This window comes from Dipodomys merriami, unplaced genomic scaffold (genome assembly GCF_024711535.1).
Source record: "Dipodomys merriami isolate MVZ:Mamm:240054 unplaced genomic scaffold, mDipMer1.0.p SCAF_6, whole genome shotgun sequence".
Classification (NCBI taxonomy): Eukaryota; Metazoa; Chordata; class Mammalia; order Rodentia; family Heteromyidae; genus Dipodomys; species Dipodomys merriami.
Window position 1 is genome coordinate 1,320,775 of NW_027206179.1, and position 18,834 is coordinate 1,339,608.

An 18,834-nucleotide genomic window follows, 5' to 3' on the forward strand; every position below is an offset into this window, starting at 1 on the left:
AACCAAAAAAAAAAAAGTAATTACTGAACAGGAAAACTTCAGGACAGCAATCAAACAGTGGCAGGGATCATCTGAGAGGAGCCCAACAAGGCTATCTGTGGAGCAGATTCAGTGTCATCAGTGTTCAAAACTGGCTGGCATGGACCAAGTCTGTGTGTCACTTCAAATACAAAGAGAACCACAGCCAGGTATGATGGTACACACACCTGTGATAGAATTCCAGCCTGTAATCTCCACTTCCCATAAGGTAAAGAACATCATGGATTTCAGGCAACCTTAGGCACACACAGCAAGATTCTGTCTCCACCAGCCAACCAAAAGGATGAACAGAGCCTAGAGATGACAGCTAATCTGTACAACATAGGTACAGTTAAATGTCAACGGTACAACTGAGGCTATGTTTATAGGAACATGGTAAAATGGTATCACTTGTTTCCTAAATTCTAACATTTCCATATGTTACAAAGCATATTTAAAATAGATTCAGACTTGGGCGAAGGTGGCTCAGGCCAGTAATCCCAGCTACTCAGGAGGCTGAGATCTGAGGATCACGATCAAAGCCGGTTCTGGCAGAAAAGTGTGTAAGACTTATATCTCCAATTAGCTGGCAAAAAAAGCCAGAAGCAGGAGCTGGGAATGTGGCTTATCTGTAGAGTGTTTGCCAAGCATGCATGAAGCCCTGGGTTCCATTCCTCATTACCAAATAAACAGAAAAGGCTGGAAGTGGCGCTGTGACTCAAGTGGTTGAGTGCTAGCCTTGAGCACAGAGAAGCTCAAGGACAGTGCCCAGGGCCTGAGTTCAAGCTCCAGGACCACCCCCCCCCCAAAAAAAGCCAGAAGCAGAGCTGTGGTTCAAATGGTAAAGTGCTATCCTTGAACACAAAAGCTCAAGGACAGCATCTAAGTCTTGAGTTCAAGCCATAGGATAGTCGTGGGGAGAAAAAAAATTTTGCTATAGTGCACTCTTGTTTAAATTAGGTGCAGTCAACAAGTTACAGAGGGAGAGAATCAGCAGGATGAGAGAGGGTGAGTTTGAGTGAATCTGGCTTAAATATTTTATATGCATATATGAAAACAGAACGATAACACCTGCTGAAACTTTTTTTTTTTTGGTCAGTCGTGGGGCTTGAATCTGGGCCTGGGCGCTGTCCCTGTGCGCTTCAGCTCAAGGCGAGCACTCTACCACTTGAGCCACAGTACCACTTCCGGTTTTCTAGTGGTTTTATTGGAGATAAGAGTCTCACGGCCTTTGCTTCCCGGGCTGGCTTTGAACCGCGATCCTCGGATCTCAACCTCCTGAGTAGCTAGGATTACAGGCGTGAGCCACCAGCGCCCGGCTACCTGCTGAAACTTTTAAGGGGAGAAGTGACAGAAGGACTGAGGGTGATGGGGTACATTGTATGTACAAATGGAAATGTCAAAATCCATTAAACTATGGTAATAAACAACCACATAAGCAGAAAAAGCCGGAAGTGGTGTAGTGGCTCAAGTGGTTCAGCACTAGCCTTGAGCTGAAGAGCTGAGGGACAGCACCAGGCCCAGAGTTCAGGCCCTACAACTGGCAAAAAAAAAATCTTAAAAAGCAGGCCCAAGGGGCCTGGGAAGATGGCTCAGTGGTAGAGTGCTTGCCTTGCATGCATGAGGCCCTGGGTTCGATTCCTCAGCACCACATAAGCAAAAAGAAAAAACCCAAAAGTGGCGCTGTGGCTCAAGTGGTAGAGCTCTCGCCCTTGAGCTGAAGAGCTGAGGGACAGTGCCGAGGCCCAGAGTTCAGGCCCCACAACCAGATCCCCCCCCCCCAAAAAAGCAGGCCCAAGACTGGGAAGGTGGCTCAGTGGTAGAGCGCTTGCCTCACATGCATGAGGTCCTGGGTTCAATTCCTTAGCACCACATAAACAGAAAAAAGCTGCAAGTGGCGCAGTGGCTCAAGTGAGAGCGCTCGGCCAGGCCCAGAGTTCAGGCCCCAGAACCGACCAAAAAAAAAAAAGCAGGCCCAGGTTGTTCATGCCTCGCTCAAAGTGGTAGAGTGCCAGCCTCAAGCAACAAGCTCAGGGACAGGACACCACTATCCGGTGCAAGAATCCTAACTGCACCATTTACCATGCAGAGGATAGAGGACCCACAGAAAACCTGTGAGAAAGCCAGTGCTGGTGGCTCCCGCCTGTCATCCTAGCTACTCAGGAGGCTGTGATCTGAAGATCAAGGTTCAAAGCCAGCCCGGGCAGGGAAGTCCTTGAGACTCTTATCTCCAATAAAGGACTAGAAAACGGGAAGTGGTACTGTGGCTTAAGTGGTAGAGCCCTTGCCTTGAGCTGAAGAGCTGAGGGACAGCGCCCAGGCCCAGAGTTCAAGCCCCACGACCAACCAAAAAAAAAAGAAAAAGAAAAAAAAAAAAAAAACCTGTGAGACTCACAGGGTCAAAATATCATGCCACCAAACACATGCCCTCGCCCCCAGTGAAAGAGTACACACACATTTCAGTCTACCACACTCACTGGGAAGAGCAACACTGGCTTACCTTGGCAAGAGCAGGCAAGCTGTCTTTATTCTCTTCTGACAGGCAGGCCACCCTAGAAACTGATGTGATTCAGTGGACTCCCATGGGGCTGACTGACCTGCCTCCAGTCCACTCATCCCAGACCCACTTCCATTGGACCAGGTCAGGGGACAATGTCCCCCCTTTCCCTGGAGTGGCGAGCCTTTTAACTGCCAAGGGCCATTTGGATACTAATAACATCATTAGTGGGCTATATAAAATGATCAGTACAGGCAGCCAGCCACCAAGAAGCACAAGTCTGTTCCATCATGAATCAAGTGATTGCACCAGGCCTTAGAGAGCCCACAGGCCAGACGTTCCTCACCAATGAGGCAAATGGAGAAAAGAGGAAGCCAGGCACTAGTAGCTCATGTCTGTAATTCTAGCTACTCAAGAGATAGAAACCTGAGAGATCAGTGTGACGCCAGCTCAGGCAGACAAATCCATGATGGTAGTGGGGGCGGTGGGGGGGGGGCCCCCCCGCACACATCCGTGCACTGCTCCTAAAGCTTGAACTCAAAGCCTGGATGCTGTCCCTCAGCTTTTTTGCTCAAGGGTGGCACTCTAACACTTGAGTCACAGCTTTACTTCTGGTCTTTTGGTGATTAATTGGAGATAAGAGTCTCAGGGACTTTCCTGCCTGGACTAGCTTTGAACCATGATACTTAAATCTCAGCTTCCTGAGTAGTTAGGATTATAGGCATGACCATGGGGGCCCAGCTATGTCCCTGAGCATCTTCCCTGGCCTGGGCGCTGTCTTCAGCTCAAGGTTAGCACTCTACCACTTGAGCCACAGCACCACTTCCGATTTTCTGGTGGTTCATTGGAGATAAAGAGTTTCGGGGGGGCTGGGAAGGTGGCCCAGTGGTAGAGTGCTTGTCTTGCATGCATGAGGCCCTGGGTTCGATTCCTCAGCACCACATAAGCAAAAAGCCGGAAGTGGCGCTGTGGCTCAAGTGGTAGAGCACTAGCCTTGAGCTGAAGAGCTGAGGGACAGCGCCCAGGCCCAGAGTTCAGGCCCCACAACCGGACCCAAAAAAAAAAAAAAAGTTTCAGGGACTTTCCTGCCCAGCTGTCTTTGAACTGCTATCCTCAGATCTCAGTCTCCTAAGTAGCTAGGATTACAGGTACAGGTGTGAGCTACGGGCACCTGGCAATCCCTGAACTTTTTTCACTCAAGGCTAGCACTACCACTTGAACCACAATTTCACTTCTGGCTGTTTGTTGGTAAACTGGAGATAAGGGTATCCTAAGACTTTTTCTGATCAAACTGTCTTTGAACTTGATTCTTAGATCTCAACCTCCTCAGTAGCTAGGATTACAGTGGGGTGTGAGTAGAGGTATGGCTCAAGAGGTAGAGAGAGCCTTGAGTAAAAAAAACCCACCGAGGGGCTGGGAAGGTGGCTCAGTGGTAGAGCACTTGCCTTGCATGCCTGAGGCCCTGGGTTCAATTCTTTAGCACCACATAAGGAAAAAGAAAAGAGCCGGAAGTGGCACTGTGGCTCAAGTGGTAGAACGCTAGCCTTGAGCTGAAGAGCTGAGGGACAGCGCCCAGGTCCAGAGTTCAGGCCCCACGACCGGACCCCCCCCCCCAAATTCAAGCCCAAGCATCTGCACCAAAAAAATAAAATAAAAACAAGGCTGAAGGTATACTTTCAGCTCAAGTAGCAAAGCACAACTAACCAAGCAGGCCCGAAGCATTGGCCACAAAGAGAATTATTATCTCAACTAAAACCACTGTTTAAAATCTGAAGCTATTCTGTCTTTGGGAGAGAATAAAACCAGCCTCATGTGTATCCACGTGAGCTCAGATCTGCCATCCACCCCCAGCTTTGAACATCAACCAGGCAGTCTATCTCACAAACTGACTAGAAGTCTTCACAGGGGAGCAGAAACCTTTCCAAGAGAGTTTTACAGAATAACAGCAAGAAGCTGAGAAGCCCATGGAACCCGCCCTACTCATAACCCTCCACTATTTTCCTGCAACCATGCCCTTTGCACAATAGCTGCTCCTGTGACCTCCATTGTGACTCAAACCTGGGCACCAGCAGGACAGCCGCTGTGCACAGAAACTCGAGGCAGAATTTTAAACATGTCTTCTTTGTGCTTTGGAATGTTCAAACATGTCGGGATCAGATCTCAATATTTTGTTCCTGAAACCAATCCACCTACAGCAGGATGCAGAGCTAAGGTTTATGCCATAAACCCTTATATGCCTGTGATTTCTTGACCTCTATCTAATTATGATGAGAAGGTCATGGCACTTGCTGCTGGAAAAAAGATGACCTCATTCCCCGAGTTCAAGCCCCAGGACCAGTGAGCACCTGAGTATGCATATGTGTGCACACACCACGTTGTAATTACAAGAATGAATTGTCCTGAGAGGATGTCCACCTTACAAGCTAAAATACAGGCTCCCAAATTGACACTCAAACCAGCTCCCGGGCTGTGAAGTGAAATGATATATGCCCTACTTTGGAACTTTCATAGATTTACATCACACTGTAAAAAAAACTCTAACAAAGCAAGTCAGAAAGTGATGCCACTCTTGAGAAATTTAAAATTCCAATACAAATGGGAGGTGTAAATCAGTGTTCCTACTTTCTGGACTGCAATTTACATTTCTACAGAGAAATGTCAAAGTTAGGAATCAGGATTCTGCAGAGTGTCAATGGCTCATGCCTGTTTAATCTTAGCTACTCAAAAGGCTGAGATTTGGGATCACGATTGGAAGCCAGCCACCAAAAGGCTGGAAACAGAGCCGTGGTTCAAGTGTTAGAGCACCAGCCTTGAGAAAAAAAGCTAAGAGACAGTACTTAAGGACTGAGGTTCAAGACCCAATACTGTCACCAAAAGGATTTTAACAAGAATTTTCATTGAAAAGACTGTCACCTTTACGTGGTTTTTTTTTTCCCTTCTATTTTTGAAGTTAAAATATTCTTTCTCAGCCAGGAGCCAGTGGCTCACACCAGTAATCCTATCTACTCAGGAGGCTGAGATCTGAGGATCGCGGTTCAAAGCCAGCCCAGGCAGTAAAGTCCATGAGACTCTCATCTCCAATAAACCTCCAGAAAACCAGAAGTGGCGCTGTGGCTCAAGTGGTAGAGCACTAGTCTTGAGCTAGTGCAGCCAGGCCCAGAGGTCAAGCCCCACAAACCACCAAAAAAAAAAAAAAAAATCTTTCTCAGTCAGTCATGGTAATGCACACATGCTATGTGGAGGCTAACACAGAATAATTCTCAGGGCAGTATGGACTTTGTTACAAAGCAAGAATGAGGCCTGGGCTGGGAAGTTGCTCATCAATAGAGTGCTTGCCTCTCATGCATTATTAGCCCCTGGTTCGATTCCTCAGCACCACATAAACAGAAAAGGCTGGAAGTGGCGCTGTGGCTCAAATGGTAGAGGGCTAGCCTTGAGCTGAAGAGCTCAAGGACAGCGCCCAAGCCTAGAGTTCAAGCCCTAGGACTGACCAAAAAAAAAAGAACAAGGCCAAGGCAAAAGCCAAGGCCAAGTATGCCAGTTCAGGACTATGATTTGACCTACTCAAGAGATAGAGATGATAAGACCTCAATTCCAGGCCAGAATAATAAAAAGTTATCAAGATGCCTATCTTATCCAACTCTGGCCGTGGTAGTGTGCTGTTACCATCCCAACCCAGGGGTAAACTTGAATGGGAGGACTGAGGTCCAGGCCAGCTAGGCAAAAACTAGAAACCCTCACCTAAAAGTAACTAAAGCCAAAGGGCTTAGGACACAGTGGAAAGCCTGTCTAGTAAGTGGTAGGCCCTAAGCCCATTTCCCATCTCCCCCGCCCTCCACACATACATATACACAACACACACACACACATACTCCCCTCCACCCCCACAGACTAGGGATATAAAATTCAGTGGTAGAGCACTTGCCTAGCATGCACAAGGCCCTTGATTCAATCCTCAGCACAAGAGGGAAAAATCCACTCACAAAAAGATGGTATATGATAATTAAATAAGTTTTCCTTGGGACTGGGAAAGTGGCTCAGTGGTAGAGTGCTTGCCTTACATGCACGAGGCCCTAGGTTCAATTCCAGCACCACATAAGCAGAAAAATCTGAAAGTGGTGTCATGGCTCAAAGTAGAACACTCACCTTGAGCTGAAGAGCTGAGGGACAGCACCCAGGCCCAGAGTTCAGGCCCCACAACCAGGAAAAATGTAAAGAAAGAAGTTTTCAGGGCTGGGAAGGTGGCTGAGTGGTAGAGCACTTGCCTTGCATGCATGAGGCCCTGGGTTCGATTCCTCAGCACCACATAAGCAAAAAGAAAAAAAAGGCCGGAAGTGGCACTGTGGCTCAAATGGTAGAGCGCTAGTCGAGCTGAAGAGCTGAGGGACAGCGCCCAGGCCCAGAGTTCAGGCCCCACGACCAGTCCCCCCCCAAAAAAAAAGAAAAAAGAAAAAAAAAGTTTTCCTTCGCAAGATAAAAGCAGACAAAAGTGTGCACCAGTGGTTCATGCTTGTAATCCTAACTACCAGGAGGCTGAAAACTGAGGATCACAGTTCAAAGCCAGCACGAGCAGGAAAGTTCGTGAGACTTTATCTCCAATTAACCACTAGAAAACCTTAAGTGTGCTGTGGCTCAAGCAGTAGAGCGCTTGCCGTGAGCTGAAGAGCACAGGGATAGTGCCCAAGCCCAGAGTTCAAGCCCCACGACCAACAACAACAAAAAAAACTGGGGCCCGGTGGCTCCCGCCTATAATCCTACCTACTCAGGAGGCTGAATCTGAAGATCCCATTTCAAAGCCAGCCCAGGCAGGAAAGTCCATGAGACTATTCTCTCCAATTAACCACTCAGAAAACCAGAAGTGGCACTGTGGCTCAAGTGGTAGAACACTTGCTTTGAGCTGAAGAGCTGAGGGACAGCTCCCAGGCCCAGGGTTCAAGTCCCACCACCAACATAAAACAAAACAAAAAAAGTAAGACTAAGTATCAAACAGAAGGCAAAAGAACTGGAGACAAAGCTCAAATGGTAGAGCATACCCATAAGGCTTTGGTTTCAATTCCAAAATAGAATAAAATATAAAATAAATCAATAGCCAGGCACGAGTGGCCCACTCCTCTAGTATTAGCTACTCAAGAGGCTGATATTGAGGACTGAAACACAAAGAAGGCAGGAGCAGAAAGTCTGTGAGACTCTTACTTCCAAGTAAACACCAGAAAACCACAAGTGGCACTGTGGCTCAAGTGGTAGAGTGCTAGCCTTGAGCCTGAGAAAATCAGGGACAGCTGAGTTCAGGCTGAGTTCAAGCCCCAAGACCAGCAAAAAATTAAAAACAAAACAACAAAAATATCAGCTACATAATTGGACATAGGAAGAATTAAATGTGACAACTTGGGAGACTGTGGGTATGACTCTGCAGCACAATATGCAATTCACGCGAGATAACAGATTTGATTCCCATCAAGTAAAGAACCAGAAACCAATGGCTCATACTTATAATCCTAGCTACGGGAACGTAACAGGAACGAGGAGGAGGTTCAAAGTCAGCTCAGGCAAAAAAGTCCATGAGATTTTATTTTCAATTCACCAGCAAAAAAGTTGGACTAGAGGTTTAGCTCAAGTGGTAGAGTGCCAGCTATCAGCCAAAAAGCCAAAGGAGACAGACAGGGAAGCTCTGAGTTCAAGCCCCAGTAGCAGTACAACAACAAATAAACAAGCTGGGGTGACACTGTCCAAAAAGAAATGTACTCTTTACCTATTTATGTAATTGTAATTCTTTTGTACATCACCTTCGTAATAATAAAAAAATTACCTTAAAAATTATACATAAAGAATTGAAACTAGGGCCTGGGAAGGTGGCTCAGTGGTAAAGCGCTTGCCTTGCATGCCTGAGGCCCTGGGTTCGATTCCTCAGCACCACATAAGCAAAAAGAAAAAAGCCGGAAGTGGTGCTGTGGCTCAAGTGGTAGAGCGCTACTCTTGAGCTTAAGAGCTGAGGGACAGCGCCCAAACTCAGAGTTCAGACCCCACGACCGGACCCAAAAAAAAAAAAAAGAGTTGAAACTAAATAAACAAATAAGCAGGACTCCTGTAATCCTAGCTACGGAGGAGACTGTGATGTGAGGACGAAGTTCCAAGACACCCTGGGTAGGAAAGTCCATGAGACCAGCACAAAACTTAAAACTAAGAACCAAAAACTAAAAGCTGTGAATGTAGCTCAATAAAGGACAAGGTCCTACATTCCATCCCCAGCACCAGAGGGTGATGGGATGAAGATGGGACATGGACCAACACAACAGGAGACAGGACAGGGTTTGCTATATGGCTTAGACTGGTGTCAAACAACTGGCTTATTACCTCTGTGTGTGTGTATGGTTTATTCAGTCTTACCTGTTAGATGCACATGCGCACGTGTGTACACACACGCGCGCGCACACACACACACGCGCACACACGCACACGCACACACGCACACACACACACACGCACACATACACGGCCTATCCTGAGGATTGAGATCAGAGCCTGGGTACTGCCCTGAGCTTCTGTAAGGCCAGCACTCTCTACTTGAGCCACAGCTCCACCTCCAGCTTTTAGTGGTTAATGAGAGATAAGAGTCACATTTTTGCTAGAGCCAGCTTCAAACTGTGATCCTTAGCTCTCAGGCTCCTGAGTAGCTAGAATTATAGGCTTGGGCCACTAGCACTCAGCCTTTTGAATAACCTGAAATTAACTGGGATTACAGATGACTGCCATAGGACTAAATAAAACTCTTCTACACGCAGTTGTAAGAAAATAAGAGATCCACTATATACTTTTAGTTCATTGGTAACATCCTGAAAAGCTACACAACAGGTACTGATACACACACACACACACACACACACACACACACACACACACACACACACGCCCCTTCTTCCTTCTTATCCTTGCTTCAGTCACAACACCTTCTAACCTCCTGCCTCCCGAGCCCTGTTAACCATCAATCCAACCACCATGTGTACTTGTCACTTCAAGAATGTCAGAGAAGCTGGGCACCAGTAGCTCATACCTGTAATCCTAGCTACTCAGGAGGCTGAGATCTGAGGATCAGGGTCCAAAGCCAGCCCGGGCAGGAAAATCCTAGGTTCAATTCCTCAGCACCACATAAGCAGAAAAAACCAGAAGTGGTACTGTGGCTTAGTGGTAGAGCACTCGCCTTGAGCTGAAGAGCTGAGGCACAGTGCCCAGGACCAGAGTTCAGGCCCCATCACCGACAAAAAAAAAAAGTCAGAGGGCTCCACAAAGCTTGGAAAAGTGCATGAAGGACTGGGTTAGATTCCCAGCATTGGGGGAAGTCTGTATGAAATGTTATTGTAGCTGGGTACCTGTGGCTCAAGCCTGTCATCCTAGCTACTCAGGAAGCTGAGATCTGAGGAATGTGATTCAAAGCCAGCCCTAGCAGGAAAGTCCATGAATGTGGTCAGTCTTGAGGATTGAACTTTGGGCCTGGCGCTGTCCCTCAGCTCTTCAGCTCAAGGCTAGCACTTGACCACTTGAGCCACAGCCACAGAACCACTCCTGGTTTTCAAGTGGTTAATTGGAGATAAGAGTCTCAGGGACTTTCCTGCTCCAGCTGACTTTGAGCAGTGATCCTCAGATATCAGCCTCCTGAGTAGCTAGGATTACAGGCGTGAGCCACAGGCACCCAGTCATACACCTTTTTGCCCTGTTCTTTTCACTATGCTTGTCCAGGTTGGCTTCAAATTCATGGGCTCAATGGCTCCTCCTGGAGTAGCAGAGACCACAGGCTCTACTGACTTAGACTTTATTTATTTGGGAAGAGTGTGGGGGTGGGGGGGAGGGGCACGTAGAGGGGGAAGGGAAGCGGTAGTAATGGTATTTGAACTTACTAGGCTGGTTACCTACCACTTGAGCCACAGGTCCAGCCCTACTTTTATTTTTTTTCTGGGTCAGTCATGGGGCTTGAATTCAAGGGATAGGTGTTGACCATGATTTTATGTTCAAGGCTAAAGCTCTACCACTTTGAGCCACAATTCCACTTTCAATTCTCAGGTATCTAATTGGAGACAAGAGTCCCATGGACTTTCCTACCTGGGCTGGTTTTAAACCACAATCCCCAGATCTCAGCCTCCTGAGTGGCTAGGATTACAGCTGTACACTACCAGCACCCAGTGGTTTACATAATTTTTAAATGAATTATGAATGCACAGTTAAGGATCAGCCTGCATAAAACCTAAATGTACCAATGAAAGGCAAACCTAAACAGTAACATTTTATTCTCTACAACTAGACAGATTAACAGAAAATAGTCTGACATCAAGGAACACAAAAGCAGGGCTAGAAATGTGCCTTAGTGGTAGCCTAGCATGCATGAAGCCCTGGGTTCAATTTCTTAGTACCACACACACAGAAAAAGCCAGAACTGGGGCTTTGGCAAAACAAGCTCAGGAACAGTGCCCAGGCCCTAAGTTCACACCAATACTGGCATGGGGGGAGAGGGGAGGACCACAAAAGTGAGTGGCCTAGAAGCTGGTGACTACCCAAATACCACCTTACCCTGAGGCTCGAACCACAACCCACATGAAAACAAACACAAGTGTTTGACACGTTCAAGAAAATTTGTGGGTGCTGGGAAGGTGGCTCAGTGGTAGAGCGCTTGCCTTGCATGCCTGAGGCCCTGGGTTCGATTCCTCAGCACCACATAAGCAAAAAGAAAAAAGCCAGAAGTGGCACTGTGGCTCAAGTGGTAGAGCGCTAGCCTTGAGCTGAAGAGCTGAGGGACAGCGCCCAGGCCCAGAGTTCAGGCCCCATGACCGGACCCAAAAAAAAAAGAAAAGAAAAAAGAAAAATTGTGGACCTCACAATGCCAGAGAACTACTTTTCATTAATCATCTAAAATTATTAATTTAGAAGCTTGGCGCTGGTGGCTCACGCCTGTCATCCATCCTAGCTACTTACGAGGCTGAGATCTAAGAATTGTGGTTCAAAGCCAGCTTGAGATTTCAAGTCCATGAGACTCTTATCTCCAATGAACCACCAGAAAACCAGAAGTGGGACTGAGGTTCAAATAGTAGAGAGCTCAAGTGGTAGAGCTGAAGAGCTCAGGGACAGCACCCAGGCCAGAGTTCAGGCCCCAAGATCAAAAAAGAAACAATAATAATCTAGAGTAAATTTACACACTTTAATGAAAGACTATACATTCAACTTTGTAACTAAATGATTCCTGGTGATCTATATGCCCACAGGAAAATAGCCTTTCCATAATAAATATATTTTTTCTTCTGCAAAGAGTAACATTTTAAGGGCTCAGTGTAGGGGAGTACTTGATGAACACCTGGGTTCCAACCCTAAAACAAAAACAAACAAAAACACAGGTGTGGCTGTATTTTCAGTGTCTTCATTAAACAGACATTTAAGGAGAAGCAAAAATGAACAAAGTTCAACTACATATCACTCATAGGACATTAAAAACCATCAGGTACTACAAGTGTCTGACTTGTAATGGTTACTTACAACGGGATCATCTATAATGTGTTGGGGTTTTTTTTTTTAAATCTCACACGTTATAACAAATCTTAACTATTATTAGCAATTTAAAAAAAATCATACTAGGCTGCCAGTGGCATCGCTCAAGTGGTTTAGCCCTTTACTAGCAAGCATGAGGCCCTGAATTCAAACTCTCGTAACCCAGCCATGGAGAGTCAAGCTTGTAATGGCTACTCAGAAGACTGAGATCTGAGGAACTCAGTTCCAAGACAGCTGGGGCAGCAAAGTCTGAAAGACTCAAATGAACCACTAAAAAGCCAGAAGTGGAGCTATGGCTCAAGCGGTAGAGTGCTAGCTAGACTTGTACAAAAAAGCCCAAGCTCGGCTGGGAAGGTGGCTCAGTGGTAGAGTGCTTGCCTTGCATGCCTGAGGCCCTGGGTTCGATTCCTCAGCACCACATAAGCAAAAAGAAAAAAGCCGGAAGTGGCGCTGTGGCTCAGGTGGTAGAGCGCTAGCCTTGAGCTGAAGAGCTGAGGGACAGTGGCCAGGCCCAGAGTTCAAGCCCCACGACCGGACCAAAAAAAAAGCTCTGAGTTCAAGCCCCAGGGCCAGAACAAAAAAAAAAAGTGGGTCTGGCTGGGAAGGTGGCTCAGTGGTAGAGTGCTTGCCTTGCATGCATGAGGCCCTGGGTTTGATTCTTCAGCACCACATAACCAGAAAAACCCAGAAGTGGTGCTGTGGCTCAAGTGGTAGAGCGCTAGCCTTGAACAGCTGAGGGACAGCGCCCAGGCCCAGAGTTCAGGCCCCACAACCGACAAAAAAAATAAAAATAAAGTAAAATAAATACATCAGTCAACTGAAAATAAAATAAAAATAAAGTAAAATAAATACATCAGTCTACTGACAAGGCTCCCTTACACCAGTAAAGTTTTCCCTACCTTCACTACCATTTCACAATGACTTACCCTGAATACCGGAGCAGACAGGCAACCTAACTGTTTCGGATACAATCACCCAGTGCTGCACCAGAAGCTGAATGAAGTCAACCTCATCCCTCCAGGGCTCCCAATGTCCTCCCTACTTCAGTATTGTACTCCCATCAAAGCATTCCCAATTCTAATTCCAAACCAGTAGAAACAGTAATCAATCATTCCTACCTAGGTGTTTGCTAGGATAACACCAATCTACGGAGCCTAGAAAATCCTATTCCCTTCCTTTCACTTCCCAGATTCACTCAAATACTCACTGCACTTGCTTTTCAGGAGGCTGAGATCTGAGGATTGTGGTTCAAAGTCAGCCTAGGAAAGAACATATGTGAGACCCTGGTCTCCAATTAACCACCAAAAAAAAGCCAGAAGTGAAGCTGTGGTTCAATTGGTAGAAGGCTAGCCTTGAGCACAAAAGTTTAGGGACATACTCAAGCCCTGAGTTCAAGACCCAGTAGTAACACACACATACACAAAAATTCACTCAAGATTCACCAAGCAAGAAGGTAACAATGCTCCATAGGAAATGTACTCATTACCTTACTCATATAACTGTAACCTTCTATACAGTATTTTTTTTTTTTTGTCTTGTCAGTCGTGGGGCTTGAACTCTGGGCCTGGGCGCTGTCCCTCAGCTCTTCAGCTCAAGGCGAGCGCTCTACCACTTGAGCTACAGCACCACTTCCGGTTTTCTGGTGGTTTATTTGAGATAGGAGTCTCACGGTCTCTCCTGCCCGGGCTGGCTTTGAACCGCGATCCTCAGATCTCAGCCTCCTGAGTAGCTAGGATTACAGGCGTGAGCCACCAGCGCCAGGCTTACAGTATTTTTACAATAAAAAACATATTAAAAAAAAAACTCACCAAGCAGCCAGGCACCAGTGGCTCACACCTGTAATCCTAGCTACTCAGGAGGAGAGATGTGAGGATTGCAGTTCAAAGCCAACCGGGGAAGGAAAGTCCATGAAACTCTTACCTCCAATTAACTACCAGAAAACTGGAAGTGCTGCTGTGGCTCAAGTTGTAGAGCGCTAGCCTTGAGCTGAAGAGCTGAGGGACAGCACCCAGGCCTAGAGATGAAGCCCCACGACCGACACAGACAGACACACAAGATCCACCAAGCATGGTGGCACAGGCTTATAACCCTCAGCACTGGGGAGGCTGAGGCAAGAGAATCTCCAGCTTGAGGTCAGCTTAGCAAGACCCTGTCTCAAAAAGTAAACCAATGAAAACAGCAAGTTGGAGAGACACACGTGCTTATAATTAACACTAGGTGACACTAACCATCTCTCAAAACTGTGCAAGGTGAAATAACTTGCTGACCAGTAGGAATAGCTCTGGATGTATATAGAGATACGAATAAAACATGGCAAAGTTAAAAAAAAAAAAAAAAAAACAACTTGTTGACAAAATCTAGCAGGATGCCGGGGCGCTGGTGGCTCATGCCTGTAATCCTAGCTATTCAGGATACTGAGATCTGAGGATTGCGGTTCAAAGCAAGCCCTGGCAGGAAAGTCCATGAGACTCTCTCTTATCTCCAATTAACCACTAAAAAGCCAGAAGTGGATCTGTAGCTCACGTGATAGAGCTAGCACTGAGCAAAAGAGTTCAGGGGCAGCATCCAGGCCCGGAGTTCAAGCCCCACGACTGGCAAAAAAAAAAAAAAAAAAAAAAAAAAACAAGTTAGAGGGAACTGCCTCAGCCCAAAGAAAACTTCGAAAGCCCCTATCCAAAGACCATGGCCCCCACCCACATCTTGCTAATGCCTAGAGACAAACAAGATGCTATGTACTGCTTGTTCAAAGCAAAGAAGTCAACTGAGAGGCTTTCTCCAGCACTGGTGGCTTCTGATCCTACCTGAAGGCCTAATCCAGTGAGTTGGAAAAAAAGATAGCTGAGTTGTGGTGGCTCATACCTGTAATCCCAGTACTCAGGAGTTCAAAGCCAACCTGGGCAACACAGTGATAGCCTGTCTCAAAAGTTTCAAGGGATGAGGAAGGAAAAAACTGTTAGGAGGTGATGAAACAAGGAGGCAAGGTAGAAGAAAAAAAGGGGGGGGGATTAGAAGTACCCATCTGTGAGACCTTAAGCAGCTATTCTTGTCAACGTGCTATTTCACAGAAATAAAATTTAAGAAAAATAAGGAGCAGCCTTAAATTTCACATGTACAGGAATCTGAGCCTGTGGAGCCCTAATACTAGAAGAAACTAAAGGAAGTATTGCCTACACTAGATAGTCTCCATCAGGAAAAACAAAAATCTGCAGACAACTAGGCACTTCTCAGCCCCAGACTGATCCAAGCTCCCAGAAGATAGGGAAACTGATAAGTCAGTGCCAGGTGCTGGCAAGGCACAGCCTGGCAGATTCCCCAGCCTCCAATCTCTACTAGAATCATTCAGACAGCACAAGAGCCTGCACCGATTCCATCCCCAAATCCCCAAGACCAGTAGCTACTCACATGGCCAAGAGACATTTGAGAGGTAAAGACCTCTACAAAGCTCTACAAAGGACAAGGACAGTAGCACTTGCTAGGGTCCCGAGACCTTTCCCCTGACCCTTGCCAGCTGTGAATGAGACTCTGGTACCCACACTTCATTCACAGTCTGATTGGCTGTGGTTGTTACATCCCAGGCCACACACTAAAGACAGGACAGTGAGTAATCCATGGAGATTCCCAACGACAAATACCTGAGAACCCAAGACCCTGAGGTCAGTCCACAGTATTAAAGAAATAAAAATTAAAGGAAAAGCTGCCCACTTTACTGATACCTGTTACAGAAACAGCAACTTGACAGCAATTTTGAATACATCGATAAGAATTTGGCAGCAGTCTCGTACACCTTAAGAAGTCGACAACAATTTTGGATGCCTTGAGAAAAGCCGCTAACGCTCTCCACGTTCGGGATCGCACAAGGTGGGGGGCGGGGGAGGAGACACAGGCAGAGTATCCGTCACCCCCAAATAATCAATCCAGGCAGAGAGCAAACAGGGGCAGCAGCTGGCCAGGACGCTCGAGTCTCCATCACTCAACTACTTTTTAGAAACCCAAGTAGGAAAGAGGTTGTTGGTACCTCACGTCTGGGTCTCAATCTCGCAGATAAGTGACCCTGAATATTGCACCGCATCTTCGTTGGGGGGTGTAAATACTAAGTAACCCGGAAAACACTTAAGATCAATGGAAACCAAGGGATCCAAAGACACAGCCAGTTGCAACCCTCCCAAGTTTAGATCTTGATCGGGAGACCCCCCCTGGCAGTCTGGCCAAGGAGGAGGGTTTTCAGGGAGAAGGTGGGTAGTGGGGAGGGGGGGAAGAGTTAAGGTATCCGTCTGTCTGCGCTTGCGAGCACAAAGGAGGTGATACTTCCCGCCTGGGGAACCTGGGACCCTCCTGGACCCCGGGGAGTGATGACTGGGACAAAGGGAAGGGGGTAAGAAAGGGGGTTCATTCCCGCGGGGCGCCCGCCGGGATGCTCCGGACCGACCCGAGGGGGGTGTGTGCTCCAGGCACGTGCGCGCGTGCGCGGGGCCCAGCAACAGACAAAAGCCCGGCCCGGGGGAGGCGGCGGCCGCGGGGTCCGGTGCGCGCGCACCCCCCACGAGAGGCACCACCGCGGGCCGAGGGGCCACGGAAGGGGGGAGCGGATGCGCGCGCACCGGGGCCCTCGCCGCCGCCGCCGCCATTTTGTTTCCTTGGCACAATGGGGCCAGAGTTAACGGCCGAGCGCGGGAGAGAGGCCGGTGGAGCAGAGAGGGAAGGGGAGGATGCGACGCTCGGGGGCGAGGAGACCACGCGGAGGCCGCGGGGACGGCACACGGGCGACAACATCCTTGTCACCGTAACCCCCTCAGCCAGGAACCCCCGCAGGAGGAGGAACGGACGGAGGAGGGGCGGGGAGCCGGGCCCAGCCGCCGCCACACTGACGTTTTACCTTGTCGGCGACCCCCTTCCCCAACCGCAGCCGCCGTCACCGCCCTCCTGTCACAGCCCACCGGGGGTCTTCCCCTCCAAAGCCACGCGGTACAGCGCTGGGCGGCCGAATCCAACTGCAATGGCGAGCAGAGGAGGAGGAGCTGGGGCCGGGGGCGAGCGGGCGGGCGGGCGCGCGCCGGGGAGGTGCGGGGACACGTGACCGGCCGGGGCCCCGCCCCCCCGGGCTTCACGTCGCGGCTCGACGCAAGCGCGGCCTCACTGGAAGGGCGGGACCTTAGAAATGGGCGGGGCGCGGCCTGCGCACGTGACGATGGCGTCAGTGCCCGTCCGGCCCTCTTCGCGCGCCTTTGCTTTGGTCACGTGACGGCGGCGGCGACCAAAGGCCTTCGCCACGTGACAAGGACTTGGGGGGGGGGGTAGGGAGCCCTGCCTTTCCATCTATTGGTGGCTCTGCGTCACGTGATGAGACGCCGGCTTTATTTTTTTCAATGGCGGTTACGTGACGCTCGAGAAGGGGCGGGACCTCCAGGCGTCTGCGCGTTTGTGCGCCTGCGCGGGTTCCGTCTCACGTCATTCGGCCCGTAGTACGCGGACGGCCACGCCTGCGCGGAAGGCACGTGCGGAGGCTCTGTCCAGCGGCGCGGACCCGGCGCCTCTGCCTCCGGAACCGTGTGCCGGGCACCTCCTGAGCCGAGCCCGTCCTCGCCGCAGGTCGACCCCGGGACTCGTCCTGGTGAGCGCTGCAGCTCTCCTGCTGTAGCACCAGCTTTGGATCCGACAGCGCCGGAGTCTACTGGCCGCGATCATCCGGGACCTTCCACCCACCCCTCTGACAGCTGGGGAAACTGAGGCCCAGACCAGCACAGATCTGCTCTAAGAGCTCGCGTCTGGTTCGTGCGGTGCTCACGCCTGACCTCCTAGCTCCTCAGGGGGGCTGAGGCTTAAGGATCGTGGTTCAAAGCCAGCCCGGGTGAGAAAGTCTGTGAGACGCTTTTATCTCCACTTAACTGACCGAAATCTGGAAGCGGAGCTGTGGCTCAAGTGATGGAGCATTATGTGTCTTGAGTTGTAAAAGCTCAGGGACGACACTCAGGCCCAGAGTTCGAGCACCAGGACTGACACCAAAAAAGGGGGGGGGAAAAAGAAGTATATGCCGGACCCCATGGTTTTCTGATTTATTTACGTTGTGCATCGGCGTTTCTTGTTCCTGTTTAATGGTCGCTTTGTATTTTGGAGATCACAGCATTTTATGTTGCCCAGGCTGGCCTCGTACTTGTAATCCTTCCGCTTCCTCCTCTACAGTCTCCGGCCCCGGTACCCATACCTCTTAGGATTTTTAATAGGTCATATATTCACAGCTATAAAGTGAAATGTGAAACAAGACAGAGAAGAACAGGATCCACGTCCTCCCATGTTGGCATTCCTGTGCAGCTCCAGAGATAGATGGCTGGGTTTTCCACATAAATAAGCGACTGGAGTTAGCATCTGGCTATTGTTATTTTTACTCATTATGTCTCCCCAAATGAATGATGAGTTGTACTTGGGCAAAATTCATCCAAGGGTATGTGGTTGAAGATCAACCGTGGCCAGATTGAGTAATGTACATAGTCCCTCCCATTTGAAGCCCCAACCAGGGAGATAGTGGCTCTGAATGGCTCCGGAAGGAACAGGCACTTGTCCAAGTGACTTGCATAAGCAAACAGCGCTCCCAAGTGGCAGGACTAGAATGCTTTCTAGTTTTCCAGGTCTGGGGACAATCAGGGGTTCACTAATGGAGAAAGAGCAGTTGGGGCTGACTGCAGTTGGACAGATCTGTCATATTGGCCCAAAACACAGATAGCACATGCTTTCCACCAACATAATCTCCTGGCTGGGCTTGATACTCAACATTAGAACATTTGGCTAACATGCTACAATCC

The 18,834-nt window shown here is 48.7% G+C and overlaps 1 protein-coding gene across 6 annotated transcripts in view; it reads right to left on the reverse strand.

Annotated features, from left to right (window-relative positions):
- Ilf3 (interleukin enhancer binding factor 3) overlaps positions 1-17,059 on the reverse strand; it is a 40,762-nt gene extending 23,703 nt beyond the window's left edge. For all 6 annotated transcript variants that reach the window (XM_070002268.1, XM_070002267.1, XM_070002266.1 and 3 more), the window contains exon 1: positions 16,914-17,059. The gene's annotated coding sequence lies outside the window, so the exon portion shown is untranslated. The remainder of the gene's footprint in view (positions 1-16,913) is intronic.
- Positions 17,060-18,834: the final 1,775 nt, after the last annotated feature.